Source organism: Balaenoptera physalus (genome assembly GCF_965194825.1).
Source record: "Balaenoptera physalus genome assembly, chromosome: 18".
Taxonomy (NCBI): domain Eukaryota; kingdom Metazoa; phylum Chordata; class Mammalia; order Artiodactyla; family Balaenopteridae; genus Balaenoptera; species Balaenoptera physalus.
The window spans coordinates 75021382-75038942 of NC_138899.1; the positions used below are offsets into that span (position 1 = coordinate 75021382).

Below are 17561 nucleotides of genomic sequence, written 5' to 3' on the forward strand. Positions count from 1 at the left end.
CGTAATAGCCTTTTTTCTATAGAAATGTAATCCAGGTTTCAAACAGTGGATTTACACATGAAGCCTTGGGACATCAAAGCTTATAAATTAGAGTTGGTTAGGATCCAGATTACTTAGTATTTGCTAGATTAAAGTCACTACCAGTAGAGCTGTTCCTCGAAGGCATTAGGTCCTATGCACATAAAAATTTATGTATATGTGATCAAAACCGCTAATTCCATTCGTGAGTGAATAGCCTGAATACTTGAATGTGAAATGAATGTTTGAAGTCTTATCATTTAGGAGTGCCAAGAAAAGACTATTCTGGCTCCAGTAGGTAATAATCATAATGGTAACTTTGGGTCGAATTCTGCTTTTGTTATATGTAGTCCTGATGCATTTAGTTCTTCCCCACAGCTGCTGCAAGAAAACATAATCAAATGCGTAGCATTGTGGAATTACTTCTGAAGAAAACTGGAAAAATAATTTTTTTATATTCCCTAAGAAAGCCATTTTTATGCCCTATTAATACTTTCTAAAACGGAAGATAGAGTAAGGACAGTATGTTAGGGATTGGTAATTGTTCAAACATTAACGTCATGAATATTCTGAAAATAAGCTCTAATATAAGAAATCAAAGTGATAGGAACACTGTTATTAAGTTCTTACAATGAGAGATCAAGAGACTCATCAAATATCTTTCCCAGACTTTTGTATCTATTTTATGGTGTTCGTTACTCCGAGCTATTGTTGATATATGTTAGAAACTTCTGAAATTCCTCACTTATTCTTGTGGATTTTGTTTAATAGACATGAGCGTAGGCTATTTTATTGATTTAAAAAATAGAGCATTGCTCAGCATTTAGCATATAGTCCAAGTCAGAAGATAGTCATACTTAACTGACCTGCACCAATTTATTTGGATTTCTTACTATCTTCTGGTTTTTTTATAACCTTAGACAATTTTTCTTTAACTCTGAACCTAAGTTTCTAAATTTGCAGAAAGCATAAGTGATATTTTCTAGCTCAGTGCCAGGGGTTCTTTAGTTCTTGAATTGTTTCTCTGGCAAAGATGCATTCTACTCTTTTCATGTCCATGTCTCTAGACAATTGTCTAATCTGCTCATAACAGTCTTTCCTCTTTATAAATATTCCTTCTTTTGCTCTCTGTTAGTCATTTACTTTTTCCCAGGAGTTCATCTGCCCTTTTCGTTACCTATTTCTTTGTAAAATTTTTCCTTTTAGTTTTAATTTGTACTTTACTACTGTGTAGTTTTCTTCTTTATTTCCCCTCTTTGAAACCATCTGCTGCCATTGCATTTGCTTTCTGTATTGTAATGCTAAATGTTTTGATGCTGCTGGATTTATATTTATTTATATTCAGTAACAACTTTTATGAACATACAGCTTTTGTGTTTTTTTAAATGAATAGCATGATGCAGTCACCCCCAATGATGAACACTTAGCGATTATGTTAATTAGTAACATTCTTAGCTTAGATGGTATACCCTGCATAGATGCAGAATTTTGTGCTATATTTTCCTGATAATCGTACTTAATATTACATGCTGATGTTGATGCATTTACATGTCTGCCTTTTTCATTTCCTGCTTGTTTTGTAGAGTTCTGCTGCTAAATAATTTTGTCACACTAAACCTAAGCAAAATCATTTATTATGGTTTTAAAATTTAATAAATAGTAATGAATAAAACAATTATATTCAAGTAAGAATTCATGAGTATTCCAGAGACATTAATTTATAAATGAGAACCTCAATGTTAAGGGCACATGAGGTTGTGGCTATCTGGGGCACCACTGAGTGACAGTATCACTAGGCACAGGTTGATGCAAATTGTCTGTGTGAGCTGAATAGGCCTGTGAAGCACAGGCAGCCTGGAACAATCGTCGTCTTCATAGCCAGACAGAATGTATTCTTCTTAAACAGGAGAGTTTGCTATCACTTTTGAATAATGAGTTGACTACAAACATACTGTAAAGAATAGGATGAGTTTTTAAAATGTCTTTTTCTTTTTTCCCTCTTCAGGGCAACTGTTTTTTATTATCACTATGGGCTGTTTCAGGGCATGTAGTCCATGATAGTTGTGTGTGGAAAACAGTGAGTCTATCATCACCTAACTGTGTATAATAGTAAAAACATTAGAATACATTTTTTTCTTGGTAGTTGTTGGTAGATCCACTTCCTGGTTATACTTAAAGTATCCTGTTACATTACATTATTGAAATATTTTAGGAATGTTGGCTATAGTCTGGCATATTCTGGTACATTATTCATTCATCTTCCAGTATATTAAATACCTAATATTTTTCGGGCATAGTGACTGAGGTTAACTATATGAATTAATTTAAAATGCAGTTTTCGTCTTTAGAGCTAAAAGTAGGATTTAATTGGGAAACAAAACACAGCCAAAGGCTCATCTCCAAAATTGTTTTGTCGCACACACATAAGCAACTGTGCTTGTGAATCTTAAGTTAGCAACTTATGAAAGAAGAGAACTGTGAAGTTTGTTTTTTTTAAAATAAATTTATTTATTATGTTTATTTATTTTTAGCTGTGTTGGGTCTTCGTTGCTGCGCGTGGGCTTTCTCTAGTTGCGGCGAGCAGGGGCTACTCTTCGTTGCAGTGCGTGGGCTTCTCATTGCAGTGGCTTCTCTCGTTGTTGAGCACGGGCTCTAGGCACGTGGGCTTCAGTAGTTGCAACACGTGGGCTCAGTAGTTGTGGCTCGTGGGCTCTAGAGCACAGGCTCAGTAGTTGTGGCACACGGGCTTAGTTGCTCCGTGGCATGTGGGATCTTCCCGGACCAGGGATCGAACCCTTGTCTGCTGCATTGGCAGACGGATTCTCAACCACTGCGCCACCAGGGGAGCCCCTACTATGAAGTTTTAAGATTGATTTTTCCACCCTCAAGGACCATGATTTAATTGGAGAGTTAAGACACATGACATAAACTGCATCTTCCTACAATAAATGATATGATATATGTAGGATGACCTTATTATTTATTGTCTAGATTGAGATATTTCTGAGAGTAAAAGGGGGCACTGTGCATCATAATAGCGAGACAACAATTATACAACAACGATCACAATTGTTCCAGGCAAACGTGGACACATAGGGTCACCCCAGTATACACCCATGATTGGGTAGAAACTCTGAGGTAGGAATGAGCAGCGTAGGCTGGAGTTGTCACACAGGCTTCAAAGGAGGCATTAGAACTGTGATTCTTGCCAGGAGAGGATTTATAATGAATATATCAATTTGGCTGGAGTAGAAATTTGCGTAGGGAAATAGTATTACAGTCAGCCCTCCATATCTGTGGGTTCCGCATCCGTGGGTACAGAGACCCTAAGCCTACTTACTGTACTATGCCATTTTGTGTAAGGGAGATGGGTATCCGCCACGGTCCTGGAACCCCAATCCGGTGGATACCGAGGGACAGCTGTGGTTGGATTGGACTGAGAAGTTTCAACCATGACTGTGATCTTGAGAAGTTACTTCACCTCCGTGTCCCCATTTACCATCTATAAGATGGAGACAGTAGTACCTGTCTCACAGGGTTGTACGGCCATGAACTGCATACTTTCATGCAAAGTACTGTGTAGCATGTTCAAGTGATAAGTAAATGTTAGCTACCTGTAGCACACTGACAATTTTAATTGTCAAAAGTGTTTGGAAATGTGCAGGGTGGATTGGGGGTGAGAGAGGCAGCAGAGAGAACCTGAAAGAATTTAGTAACAGAGAGGGGAGAGGAAAAAATAGGGCAGAGTAAATGGTGACTCTGAGCTTTCAAGCCTGAGTGACTGGGGGACCGGGAGAGCTGAGCAGAAATAAATAAGTTGGGAGGGATACCTGTTGTTTAGGAAGGGGTAAGTTCAAATTTAAACATACGATTTTGAGGGGACAGCAGGCTCTCTAATTAGAAATGGTCGCCGGCGGTTGGAGAAGTGAAAGTGGTCCTCCATGGAGAATGGGGGTGTCCCAAATAGGGGCAGCTGAGGCCTCGGGTGTGGATGAGGATGTCTCCTGGATAGGGTGTTGGAAAGAAAAGATTGAGGAGGGAACCTTGGAAAGCCCATATTCAGAGTACGTACAAGGGGAAAGAGAACAACTAAAAAGAGGCTCAAAGGAGCAGGAAAAGTATTCTCCAAAGTGTGTTTTACTGAACACTAGATCTGTGGGATGGTAACAGGTAATATGGGAAAGAAAATTGGTTCTGTGGTTAAATACTACAACTGTGTGAAAGTTAAATGAATTTGTTCATTGCAAGAATTCTCTGGGTTTTTAATGGATGCTAGTGTTTAATGGACGCTAGTGTTCCAGGAAACACATTTTGAGAATTATAGAAGCATAACAAGGAAAGATTTTCAAGAAGGAAGGAGTTAAACTGTGCCAAATGTTGCAGAAAGACTAAGGAACATGAGAAATGAGAGGAAGCTATCTATAGTTGATGTTTTTTATTAGATGGCCCTCGGTGACCTTCACGAGCACAGTTCCCTAGTGTGACTTCAATAGGCACTGGTTTATAGGGAATTAAAGATAAGAGTTAGTGATGTGATGAGGAAATGAAGGCAGTGGGTTTACATCATTACATCTCTGCTAATTCAAATATGAAGTGTGACGGATAGGAATAACTTGGTCATTAGTGAATGTTTATATATCCTATGCATTTTTATTATGCATAATAAAATGGTTATATTTCTAAATAACCTGCCCTTTTGGTTTAATATTAATCATATATTAGAGCTGGAAGGGACTTTAACAGTCATCTGGGACAATCCCTCAGAGAACTATTAGTTTTCTTTCTTAGGGCAAAGGCACACATTAAAATTATTTTCTTTTCTAGCCACAGCCAGACCATCAAGTCTAAACCATTTTCCTCATGTTTTTTTAAAAGTATATGGGAGGGACTTCCCTGGTGGCGCAGTGGTTAAGAATCTGCCTGCCGATGCAGGAGACACGGGTTTGAGCCCTGGTCCGGGAAGATCCCACATACCACGGAGCAACTAAGCCTGTGTGCCACAACTACTGAGCCTGTGCTCTAGAGCCCGCAAGCCACAACTACTGAGCTCACGAGCCACAGTTACTGAACCCCGTGCACCTAGAGCCCGTGCTCCGCAACAAGAGAAGCCACCGCAGTGAGAAGCCCATGCATCACAACGAAGAGTAGCCCCCGCTCCCTGCAACTAGAGAAAGCCCGCACACAGCAACGAAGACCCAACACAGCCAAAAATAAATAAATTAATTAATTAAAAAAAAAAAGTATATGGGAAAGATAAGACTTATCAATTGTGTGTTTTTAAGGGGTCCATCTTATGTGAATTTTACTCTAATATTAAAGACCATTTTGGATATATACTGTCCTTTCATTTGACAGTGATGCAAATATTTAATTCACAGTTACGCTGTAAAGAAAGTCATTTTGACATCCTCTAACAGCAGGTGTAGATAATTTTAATTAAAACTGTTTCAGCATTTTTTTGTGATAAAATATGCCATAGAACTGATGGCTGATTTTCTGTTACATGCAAATCAGGCTCTGCATCAGTACACCACGCCCGACAAATTTGAAAATCTGTAATGAGCAGTGTAGGCTGGAGTGGTCACATAAACTACTCCTGTGTGACATTCAAGGAAACAAACTTGAATTTCAGTGACCTTCTTGTGTTAGCCCCACTGTCTGTGGAGGTGGGTGAATGCTTGAGAGCAAACCCAGAGTACTGGAGAGCTACTGATCATCTTTGTATCTTCTACAGCATCTAGCCTAGTTGCTTGTTTAACAGACATTTGTGTGTTCAGTCTCTGGGAATATCAGCTGAAAGTAGAACAGTCTTGAATACTCTGATATAGACCCCTGTTCCCCTTGGAAATTCACAAATTCATTTTGGCACATGAAAGATTCTGAAAAGTTTTGCAGTGAAGAAACTTTGAATTTTGTTTTATAAATTTTTTGTGTGTGTTTAGATTGTAGTAAAATACATATAATATTTACCATCTTAACCATTTTTAAATGTACAGTTCATTGGTATTAAAGGCATTCATAGTGTTCTGCAACCATCACCACCATCCATCTCCAGAACTCTTTTCATCTTGAAAAACTGAAACTCTTTACTCATTAAACAGTAACTCCACATTCCTCCTTCCCCAAGCTCCTGGCAGATACCTTGTTGGAATTTTTTAACCTGGCACTTCCAAACTTATTTTACGGTAAATGAAAACTCTTTTCCTCTTGACATTTACTTATATTCTCTAGAAGTTCCATCATTCAGAGAAATGCAGGATTAGTTTTCAGCTAGTATGTAGCAGATTAAGGAGTATTTTTGCCTCAAAAGTTGCATGACTCCTAAGAGAAAAGCAAGCCCTTCTGGAGTGCCTATCTGAATAAGACATAAGTCCAATATTTTGAAAGCTCTAGAGGAGACTGGGAGGGTGGTTTAGGGAGGCACTGAAGTTATGCTGGAGCAAACCCTGACCTAGGAGAGAGAGGCTTGGGTTCCTGTTCTGCTTTGCCACTAACTGGCTAGTCTTTCAGGGCCTCTTTTTTTTTTTTTTTTTTATAGTTGCTTCACATGCGATTGGATTTTTTTTTTTTTTTTTTTTTTAACATCTTTATTGAAGTATAATTGCCTTACAATGGTGTGTTAGCTTCTGCTTTATAACAAAGTGAATCAGTTATACATATACAATATGTTCCCATTTCTCTTCCCTCTTGCATCTCCCTCCCTCCCACCCTCCCCATCCCATCCCTCTAGATGGTCACAAAGCACCGAGCTGATCTCCCTGTGCTATGCGGCTGCTTCCCACTAGTTATCTATTTTACATTTGGTGGTGTATATATGTCCATGACACTCTCTTACCCTGTCACATCTCACCCCACCCCCTCCCCATATCCTCAAGTCCATTCTCTAGTAGGTCTGTGTCTTTATTCCCGTCTTGCCACTAGGTTCTTCATGGCCTCTTTTTTTTTTTTTTTTTTTTTTCCCCTTAGATTCCGTATATATGTGTTAGCATACTGTATTTGTTTTTCTCTTTCTGACTTACTTCACTCTGTATGACAGACTCTAACTCCATCCACCTCATTACAAATACCTCCATTTCATTTCTTTTTATGGCTGAGTAATATTCCATTGTATATATGTGCCACATCTTCTTTATCCATTCATCTGTCGATGGACATTTAGATTGCTTCCATGTCCTGGCTATTGTAAATAGAGCTGCAATGAACATTTTGGTACATGACTCTTTTTGACCTATGGTTTTCTCGGGGTATATGCCCAGTAGTGGGATTGCTGGGTCGTATGGTAGTTCTATTTGTAGTTTTTTAAGGAACCTCCATACTGTTCTCCATAGTGGCTGTATCAATTTACATTCCCACCAACAGTGCAAGAGTGTTCCCTTTCCTCCACACCCTCTCCAGCATTTATTGTTTCTAGATTTTTTGATGATGGCCATTCTGACCGGTGTGAGATGATATCTCATTGTAGTTTTGATTTGCATTTCTCTAATGATTAATGATGTTGAGCATTCTTTCATGTGTCTGTAGGCCATCTGTATATCTTCTTTGGAGAAATGTCTATTTAGGTCTTCGGCCCATTTTTGGATTGGGTTATTCGTTTTTTTGTTATTGAGCTGCATGAGCTGCTTGTAAATCTTGGAGATTAATCCTTTGTCAGTTGCTTCATTTGCAAATATTTTCTCCCATTCTGATGGTTGTCTTTTGGTCTTGTTTATGGTTTCCTTTGCTGTGCAAAAGCTTTTAAGTTTCATTAGGTCCCATTTGTTTATTTGTGTTCTTATTTCCATTTCTCTGGGAGCTGGGTCAAAAAGAATCTTGCTGTGATGTATGTCATAGAGTGTTCTGCCTATGTTTTCCTCTAAGAGTTTGATAGTGTCTGCCCTTACACTTAGGTCTTTAATCCATTTTGAGTTTATTTTTGTGCATGGTGTCAGGGAGTGTTCTATTTTCATACTTTTACATGTACCTGTCCAATTTTCCCAGCACCACTTATTGAAGAGGCTGTCTTTTCTCCACTGTATATGCTTGCCTCCTTTATCAAAAATAAGGTGCCCATATGTGTGTGGGTTTATCTCTGGGCTTTCTATCCTGTTCCATTGATCTATATTTCTGTTTTTGTGCCAGTACCAAACTGTCTTGATTACTGAAGCTTTGTAATATAGTCTGAAGTCAGGGAGCCTGATTCCCCCAGCTCCATTTTTCGTTCTCAAGATTGCTTTGGCTATTCGGGGTCTTTTGTGTTTCCATACAAATTGTGAAATTTTTTGTTCTAGTTCTGTGAAAAATGCCAGTGGTAGTTTGATAGGGATTGCATTGAATCTGTAGATTGCTTTGGGTAGTAGAGTCATTTTCACAATGTTGATTCTTCCAATCCAGGAACATGGTATATCTCTCCATCTATTTGTATCATCTTTAATTTCTTTCATCAGTGTCTTATAATTTTCCGCATACAGGTCTTTTGTCTCCTTAGGTAGGTTTATTCCTAGATATTTTATTCTTTTTGTTGCAATGGTAAATGGGAGTGTTTTCTTAATTTCACTTTCAGATTTTTCGTCATTAGTGTATAGAAATGCAAGAGATTTCTGTGCATTAATTTTGTATCCTGCTACTTTACCAAATTCATTGATTAGCTCTAGGAGTTTTCTGGTAGCATCTTTAGGATTCTCTATGTATAGTATCATGTCATCTGCAAATAGTGACAGCTTTACTTCTTCTTTTCCGATTTGGATTCCTTTTATTTCTTTGTCTTCTCTGATTGCTGTGGCTAACACTTCCAAAACTATGTTGAATAATAGTGGTGAGAGTGGGCAACCTTGTCTTGTTCCTGATCTTAGTGGAAATGGTTTCAGTTTTTCACCATTGAGGACAATGTTGGCTGTGGGTTTGTCATATATGGCCTTTATTATGTTGAGGAAAGTTCCCTCTATGCCTACTTTCTGCAGGGCTTTTATCATAAATGGGTGTTGAATTTTGTCGAAAGCTTTCTCTGCATCTATTGAGATGATCATATGGTTTTTCTCCTTCAGTTTGTTAATATGATGTATCACATTGATTGATTTGCGTATATTGAAGAATCCTTGCATTCCTGGGATAAACCCCACTTGATCATGTTGTATGATCCTTTTAATGTGCTGTTGGATTCTGTTTGCTAGTATTTTGTTGAGGATTTTTGCATCTATGTTCATCAGTGATATTGGCCTGTAGTTTTCTTTCTTTGTGACATCTTTGTCTGGTTTTGGTATCAGGGTGATGGTGGCCTCGTAGAATGAGTTTGGGAGTGTTCCTCCCTCTGCAATATTTTGGAAGAGTTTGAGAAGGATAGGTGTTAGCTCTTCTCTAAATGTTTGATAGAATTCACCTGTGAAGCCATCTGGTCCTGGGCTTTTGTTTGTTGGAAGGTTTTTAATCACAGTTTCAATTTCAGTGCTTGTGATTGGTCTGTTCATATTTTCTATTTCTTCCTGGTTCAGTCTCGGCAGTTTGTGCCTTTCTAAGAATCTGTCCATTTCTTCCAGGTTGTCCATTTTATTGGCATAGAGTTGCTTGTAGTAATCTCTCATGATCTTTTGTATTTCTGCAGTGTCAGTGGTTACTTCTCCTTTTTCATTTCTAATTCTATTGATCTGAGTCTTCTCCCTTTTTCTCTTGATGAGTCTGGCTAATGGTTTATCAATTTTGTTTATCTTCTCAAAGAACCAGCTTTTAGTTTCATTGATTTTTGCTATTGTTTCCTTCATTTCTTTTTCATTTATTTCTGACCTGATCTTTATAATTTCTTTCCTTCTGCTGGCTTTGGGGTTTTTTTGTTCTTCTTTCTCTAATTGCTTTAGGTGCAAGGTTAGGTTGTTTATTCGAGATGTTTCCTGTTTCTTGAGGTAGGCTTGTATTGCTATAAACTTCCCTCTTAGCACTGCTTTTGCTGCGTCCCATAGGTTTTGGGTCGTCGTATCTCCATTGTCATTTGTTTCTAGGTATTTTTTGATTTCCCCTTTGATTTCTTCAGTGATCACTTCGTTATTAAGTAATGTATTGTGTAGCCTCCATGTGTTTGTATTTTTTACAGGTCTTTTCCTGTAATTGATATCTAGTCTCATAGCGTTGTGGTCAGAAAAGATACTTGATACGATTTCAATTTTCTTAAATTTACCAAGGCTTGATTTGTGACCCAAGATATGATCTATCCTGGAGAATGTTCCATGAGCACTTGAGAAAAATGTGTATTCTGTTGTTTTTGGATGGAATGTCCTATAAATATCAATTAAGTCTATCTTGTTTAATGTATCATTTAAAGCTTGTGTTTCCTTATTTATTTTCATTTTGGATGATCTGTCCATTGGTGAGAGTGGGGTGTTAAAGTCCCCTACTATGATTGTGTTGCTGTCGATTTCCCCTTTTATGGCTGTTAGTATTTGCCTTATGTATTGAGGTGCTCCTATGTTGGGTGCATAAATATTTACAATTGTTATACCTTCCTCTTGTATCGATCCCTTGATCATTATATAGTGTCCTTCTTTGTCTCTTGTAATAGTCTTTATTTTAAAGTCTATTTTGTCTGATATGAGAATTGCTACTCCAGCTTTCTTTTGATTTCCATTTGCATGGAATATCTTTTTCCATCCCCTCACTTTCAGTCTATATGTGTCTCTAGGTCTGAAGTGGGTCTCTTGTAGACAGCATATATATGGGTCTTGTTTTTGTATCCATTCAGCCAGCCTGTGTCTTTTGGTGGGAGCATTTAATCCATTTACATTCAAGGTAATTATCGATATGTATGTTCCTATTCCCATTTTCTTAAATGTTTTGGGTTTGTTATTGTAGGTGTTTTCCTTCTCTTGTGTTTCTTGCCTAGAGAAGTTCCTTTAGCATTTGTTGTAAAGCTGGTTTGGTGGTGCTGAACTCTCTCAGCTTTTGCTTGTCTGTAAAGGTTTTAATTTCTCCATCAAATCTGAATGAGATCCTTGCTGGGTAGTGTAATCTTGGTTGCAGGTTTTTCTCCTTCATCACTTTAAGTATATCCTGCCACTCCCTTCTGGCTTGCAGAGTTTCTGCTGAAAGATCAGATGTTAACCTTATGGGGATTCCCTTGTGTGTTATTTGTTTTTTTTCCCTTGCTGCCTTTAATATGTTTTCCTTATATTTAATTTTTGATAGTTTGATTAATATGTGTCTTGGTGTGTTTCTCCTTGGGTTTATCCTGTATGGGACTCTCTGTGCTTCCAGGACTTGATTAACTATTTCCTTTCCCATATTAGGGAAGTTTTCAACTATAATCTCTTCAAATATCTTCTCAGTCCCTTTCTTTTTCTCTTCTTCTTCTGGGACCCCTATAATTCGAATGTTAGTGCGTTTAATGTTGTCCCAGAGGTCTCTGAGACTGTCCTCAGTTCTTTTCATTCTTTTTTCTTTATCCTGCTCTGCAGTAGTTATTTCCACCATTTTATCTTCCAGGTCACTTATCCTTTCTTCTGCCTCAGTTATTCTGCTATTGATCCCATCTAGAGTATTTTTAATTTCATTTATTGTGGTTTTCATCATTGCTTGGTTCCTCTTTAGTTCTTCTACGTCCTTGTTAAATGTTTCTTGCATTTTGTCTATTCTATTTCCAAGATTTTGGATCATCCTTACTATCATTATTCTGAATTCTTTTTCAGGTAGACTACCTATTTCCTCTTCATTTGTTAAGTCTGGTATGTTCTGACCCTGCTCCTTCATCTGCTGTGTGTTTTTCTGTCGTCTCATTTTGCTTATCTTACTGTGTTTGGGGTCTCCTTTTCACAGGCTGCAGGTTCGTAGTTCCTGTTGTTTTTGGTATCTGTCCCCAGTGGCTAAGGTTGGTTCAGTGGGTTGTGTAGGCTTCCTGGTGGAGGGAACTAGTGCCTGAGCTCTGGTGGATGAGGTTGGCTCTTGTCTTTCTGGTGGGCACGTCCACGTCTGGTGGTGTATTTTGGGGTGTCTGTGGCCTTATTATGATTTTAGGCAGCCTCTCTGCTAATGGATGGGGCTGTGTTCCTGTCTTGCTAGTTGTTTGGCATATGGTGTCCAGCACTGTAGCTTGTTGGTCGTTGAGTGAAGCTGGGTCTTGATGTTGAGATGGAGATCTCTGAGAGATTTTTGCCGTTTGGTATTACGTGAAGCTGGGAGGTCTCTTGTGGACCAGTGTCCTGAAGTTGGCTCTCCCAGTTCAGAGGCACGGCCCTGATGCCTGGCTGGAGTACCAAGAGCCTTTCGTCCACACGGCTCAGAGTAAAAGGGAGAAAAAATAGAAAGAAAGAAAGAAAGAAAGAAAGAGGCTATAATATAGTGAAGTAAAATAAAGCTATTGTAAAGCAAAGCTATACAGACAAAATCGCACCCAGAAGCATATACATATACACTCACAAATAAAGGAAAAGGGGAAAAATTAATATATCCTGCTCCCAAAGTCCACCTCCTGAATTTGGGATGATTCGTTGTCTATTCAGGTATTCACCAGATGCAGGCACATCAAGTTGTTTGTGGAGTTTTAATCCGCTGCTTCTAAGGTTGCTGGGAGAGATTTCCCCTTATCTTCCCTGTTCGCACAGTTCCTGGGGTTCAGCTTTGGATTTGGACCCGCCTCTGCGTGTAGGTCGCCTGAGGGCGTCTATTCCCCGCACAGACAGGACGGGGTTAAAGGAGCAGCTGCTTCGGGGGCTCTGGCTCACTCAGGCCGCGGGGAGGGAGGTGTACAGAGGAGGCGGGGTGAGCCTGCGGCGGCCGAGGCCGGCGTGACGTTGCACCAGCCTGAGGCGGGCAGTGCGTTCTCCCGGGGAACTTGTCCCCGGATCACGGGACCCTGGCAGTGGCGGGCTGCACAGGCTCCCGGGAGGGGCGATGTGGAGAGTGACTTGTGCTCACACACAGGCTTTTTGGAGGCGGCAGCAGCAGCCCCAGCGTCTCACGCCCGTCTCTGGGGTCCGTGCTGATCGCCGCGGCTCACGCCTTTCTCTGGAGTTCGTTTAGGCGGCACTCTGAATCCCCTCTCCTTGCGCGCCGCGAAACAAAGAGGCAAGAAAAAGTCTCTTGCCTCTTCGGCAGCTGCAGACTTTTTCCCGGACTCCCTACCAGCCAGCTGTGGTGCGCTAACCCCTTCAGGCTGTGTTCACGCCGCCAGCCCCAGTCCTCTCCCTGCGATCCAACCGAAACCGAAACCCGAGCCTCAGCTCCCAGCCCCGCCCGCCGAGCAGACAAGCCTCTCGGGCTGGTGAGTGCTGCTCCGCGCCGAGCCTCTGTGCGGGAGTCTCTCCGTTTTTTTCCTCTGCGCCCCTGTTGCTGTGGGGTCTGCGGTGATCGCCGCGGCTCGCGCCCTTCTCTGGAGTTCGTTTAGGCGGCGCTCTGAATCCCCTCTCCTTGCGCGCCGCGAAACAAAGAGGCAAGAAAAAGTCCCTTGCCTCTTCGGCAGCTGCAGACTTTTTCCCGGTCTCCCTCCCAGCCAGCTGTTGTGCGCTAATCCCTTCAGGCTGTGTTCACGCCGCCAGCCTCAGTCCTCTCCCTGCGATCCGACCGAAGCCGAGCCTCAGCTCCCAGCCCCGCCCGCCCCGGCGGGGGAGCAGACAAGCCTCTCGGGCTGGAGAGTGCTGCTTGGCGCCGAGCCTCTGTGCGGGAATCTCTCCGTTTTTCCCTCTGCGCCCCTGTTGCTGTGGGATCCGCGCTGGTAGCTGCGGCTCGCGCCCGTCTCTGAAGTTCGTTTAGGTAGCGCTCTGAATCCCCTCTCCTCGCGCACCCGGAAACAAAGAGGGAAGAAAAAGTCTCCTGCCTCTTCGGCAGCTGCAGACTTTTTCCCGGACTCCCTCTTGGCTAGCTGTGGTGCACTAACGCCTTCAGTCTGTGTTCACGCCGCCAACCCCAGTCCTCTCCCTGCGATCCGACCGAAGCCCGAGCCTCAGCTCCCAGCCCCGCCCGCCCCGGCGGGTGAGCAGACAAGCCTCTCGGGCTGGAGAGTGCTGCTCGGCGCCGAGCCTCCGTGCGGGAACCTCTCCGCTTTGCCCTCCGCACCCCTGTGGCTGCGCTCTCCTCCGTGGCTCCGAAGCTTCCCCCCTCTGCCACCCGCAGTCTCCGCCCGCGAAGGGGCTTCCTAGTGCGTGGAAATCTTTCCTCCTTCACGGCTCCCTCCCACTAGTGCAGGTGCCGTCCCTATTCTTTTGTCTCTGTTATTTCTTTTTTCTTTTGCCCTACCCAAGTACGGGGGGAGTTTCTTGCCTTTTTGGAGGTCGGACGTTTTCTGCCAGCGTTCAGTGGGTGTTCTGTAGGAGCAGTTCCACGTGTAGATGTATTTCTACTGTATCTGTGGGAAGGAAGGTGATCTCCGCGTCTTACTCTTCCTCCATCTTCCCGAGGACCCCTCAGGGCCTCTTTTGCCTTGTCTGTTCCCTGTCTATGAGCTGGATGAATCCTGAGACTTCTCCAATCTTAAAAGTTGAATGATTTAGGAATACTGTAAAAGGCATGGCATTTATAGTACTGAGAATTTGATAATAGCTTAGAAGAAGTAGGAGGAAGAGGATCTGGGAATTGACACCCACAGGAACCTCAAATGTAACCTGGCATACACCTCAAATAATGGCAAAGCCAAGACAAGTGTAAGAAGTATAGATGTCTGAAAGATTCATCCTGTGTCATACCTGGATTTATTGGAGTAGCTAGGTGATTAGAGAGAAGAGAAAGTGCTATATAGTAGGTGCCAAAATACAATGTATGTAAGGAAAAGTTCTAGTATTTAGTTGGTATTCAATAAATATTAGTTTCTTCTCTCATGATTTCAGGCTTTTAGCCAAAAAACTTACACCATTGTATTTCCACTAAGGAGAGATGGGCAGAGAAAAAAGTTGTCACCTTCCTGAAATACATGAAAATGTATATTATGAATATAGAAAACGTTCTGTCCCTTCCCCAGTGTCCTTTATTGCTTTGCTTTTGCCATTTCCCTTTCTCCTGTCTGTAATTTAATATATTGAGTGCTTGGTTGACAGAAACAATTGTACTGAACTGTTGTTCTTATTAAAGTGAGTTATAAGACCTAAAAATCCTCAAAACAAGGGTTTCCCTGTATACAAACCCAGTGTCCCAAAGAGAGTGCTTTACTTTCATTCAAAGTTGCTATTTAGTTGATAGTATGTATAGGAAATCAGACTGCTACTATTTCATATTGAAATCTTGTTAAAGCAGCTAGTTTGTATCCTATTTAGGGGCAAGTTTTAAAGGGATATCCTATAGTCAGGTTTTAAAGTGATGCAAAATCATAATTTAATTTCAGAACTAACATGTTTTCTAAGTTTATAGGATTTAGAACTTGAAGGAAAAATTATAATATTAAGAATAATTTTCAAGGATTCTCAAGAAAATATATTATCCAGTTTTCTCATGGAATTTTAATTTTATCCAAGTTTCCCAAACTTATTTTAAAGTAAATGTACATTATAAAGTATCTAAAGAAAGAGCACCATGTGGTTAGTATTACATGACTTACTAAATTGATGATGGTTATGATGACGATGGTAGTAGGTGACTTGTGATAAGAGTTAATTAGGCACTTACTATGTGCCAGGCACTAAATGCTGTATAAATATTAAGCTACATTGTTTGATTTTAAATTGTACTTATAAGAACTCAACATTTTCTTTGTTTCTTCGCTGATGAAAAAAAAAGTCAATCTACATAGAAAGCAGGTAGGCTAATTCACTATTATTATCAATTCATTTTTATTGTCCAGCAGCTTCTTATTCATGTTCAGTGGTCAAAAAATAATGAATAAATAGTTGATGGGTTCATGTAATTCAAAAAGCATTAAGTGTTGGCTTTGGGATGTAGTTCTCCTACGTTTTTAAATGAGTCAAATGTTCTGGAAATTAACATTCCAAGTAAAATGAGATGTTGTAAAAGTTTTACTTGGGAACTTAAGCTAGAGAACTCTCTGACCTCCCCTTTACCTGTTTTTCAGGGTAGGTAAGTGTTTCTACAATTAAAAATAAGGAATCCCACTGAGTTTTTACCTCTAAAGATTTAATATTTCATGTATATTAGACTCTACATCATTTTAAGTGTTAAAAAGAAGATAGAAAAAGATCCCATAGTTTTAATCCATTTAGCAAGTCTCAGTGTACCTGAGTTTATGACTACATAATACAAGTAAATTCCGAGACAAGAATTCAGGTGTATTTTCTTAGAAGTTAAAATCTGTTTCCATGAATGCCTTATATTAACTTCTTCACAAATAGGACTGCTCCTTCATTCCAGTAAAAAGTAGGAATGCTGTCTTGGCTTCTTCAGTTCTACTTTGAAATTCTTCTCCTGCTCTTTTTTCAAAAATTTAGTTTTATTGTTTCATCCAGGCTGATTAGGCTCAGGAGAATTTTTTATGCCATCCCCTCTCAAACATACAAGCCCAGAGTGTGTGTGGATTGGGGTGGGGAGCATGGGCCACCGAGCGTTCCAACCAGAAGGAACAACCTGGGTAGAGGCCTTGAGGCAGGGAAGAACTTGGCAGTTTTGAGGAACTGAAAGAAGGTACCTGTCATTGGGGCATAATGGGGGCAGGTGTGATCGAGATGACAGAGAATGATCATGGAGACCATGGTGAGGAATTCGCCAGGACCACTTGGTTTGCTTGAGCAGAATGGCAGACAGCAGGTTCTGTGTCGTTAGTGCGCTGGGTTCAGCTCTCAGCTTCCCACTTACTAAGGTCTCTACACTCATTCCCACAACTCTGAAATGTGGGTAGGAACACCTGCATCAGAGCCGGGCTAGGCTAGTGCTAACTAGGTGCGTATGTAGTAAGCCACACAAAAAATGGCAAGCTGGTAGCATTTTTACTTCTTTACCCTACCCTGGAATCTCCAGCTCACAGGTTCTCCTTTCTGTTCTCTTTTATGTTCCTTCAGCAAATATTGGTTGAGCATTTTGTAGCCACGCCTGTCCTCCATAATTATGTTTGTATGTCTCATAGCTTCAAGGGTATGAAATCCTCCAGGGATTTCATATTAAATGTTTTGTAATCCAGGCACCAAACATAGTGTCTGTTTCAGAAAATGTTTGGATAAATAAACAGCTAAAAGAAAGGTAGTGAAATATATAATCATCCTATTTAGGCGCTGCAGCGATTTGAATAATTGGCTTTAAGTCCGTCCTGTGTAGAAGCATGAGCCCATTCCTCCTTCATTCCATTTTCTTCAACATGCAGTTATCAAAAACTAAGAATATGCCGTTTATCAATCCATGACTCTAGCAAAGAGATGCTTATATATTTTCAGCTTCATACCTTGTCTTAAGTCAATGGTAGGTTCATATTTTTTCCTCTAGATCAAGTAGCTATTTTAATACAAGATTATGTTTTAAAAAGCACTTTTCACCTTCAAATGAAAATAAGAAAAATAAGTAAAGACAAACATAATACCATATAAATTTTTAGCAAGTTGAGCGCTTGTTTTTACACCTTTTTATTTCAAGGTAATTATGGATTCACATGCAGTTGTAAGGAATAGTACAGAAAAATCCCATACACCCTTCACCTACTTTTCCCTAATGGTAGTATCTTA

The 17561-nt window shown here is 40.5% G+C and overlaps 1 protein-coding gene and 1 long non-coding RNA gene across 5 annotated transcripts in view; one reads left to right on the forward strand and one right to left on the reverse strand.

Annotated features, from left to right (window-relative positions):
* The window catches only part of LOC309647882, a 655782-nt gene that overhangs the window by 532238 nt on the left and 105983 nt on the right, over positions 1–17561 (reverse strand). The gene's annotated exons all lie outside the window — the stretch shown is intronic.
* The window catches only part of UBL3 (ubiquitin like 3), a 77671-nt gene that overhangs the window by 42118 nt on the left and 17992 nt on the right, over positions 1–17561 (forward strand). The window lies entirely within an intron of this gene.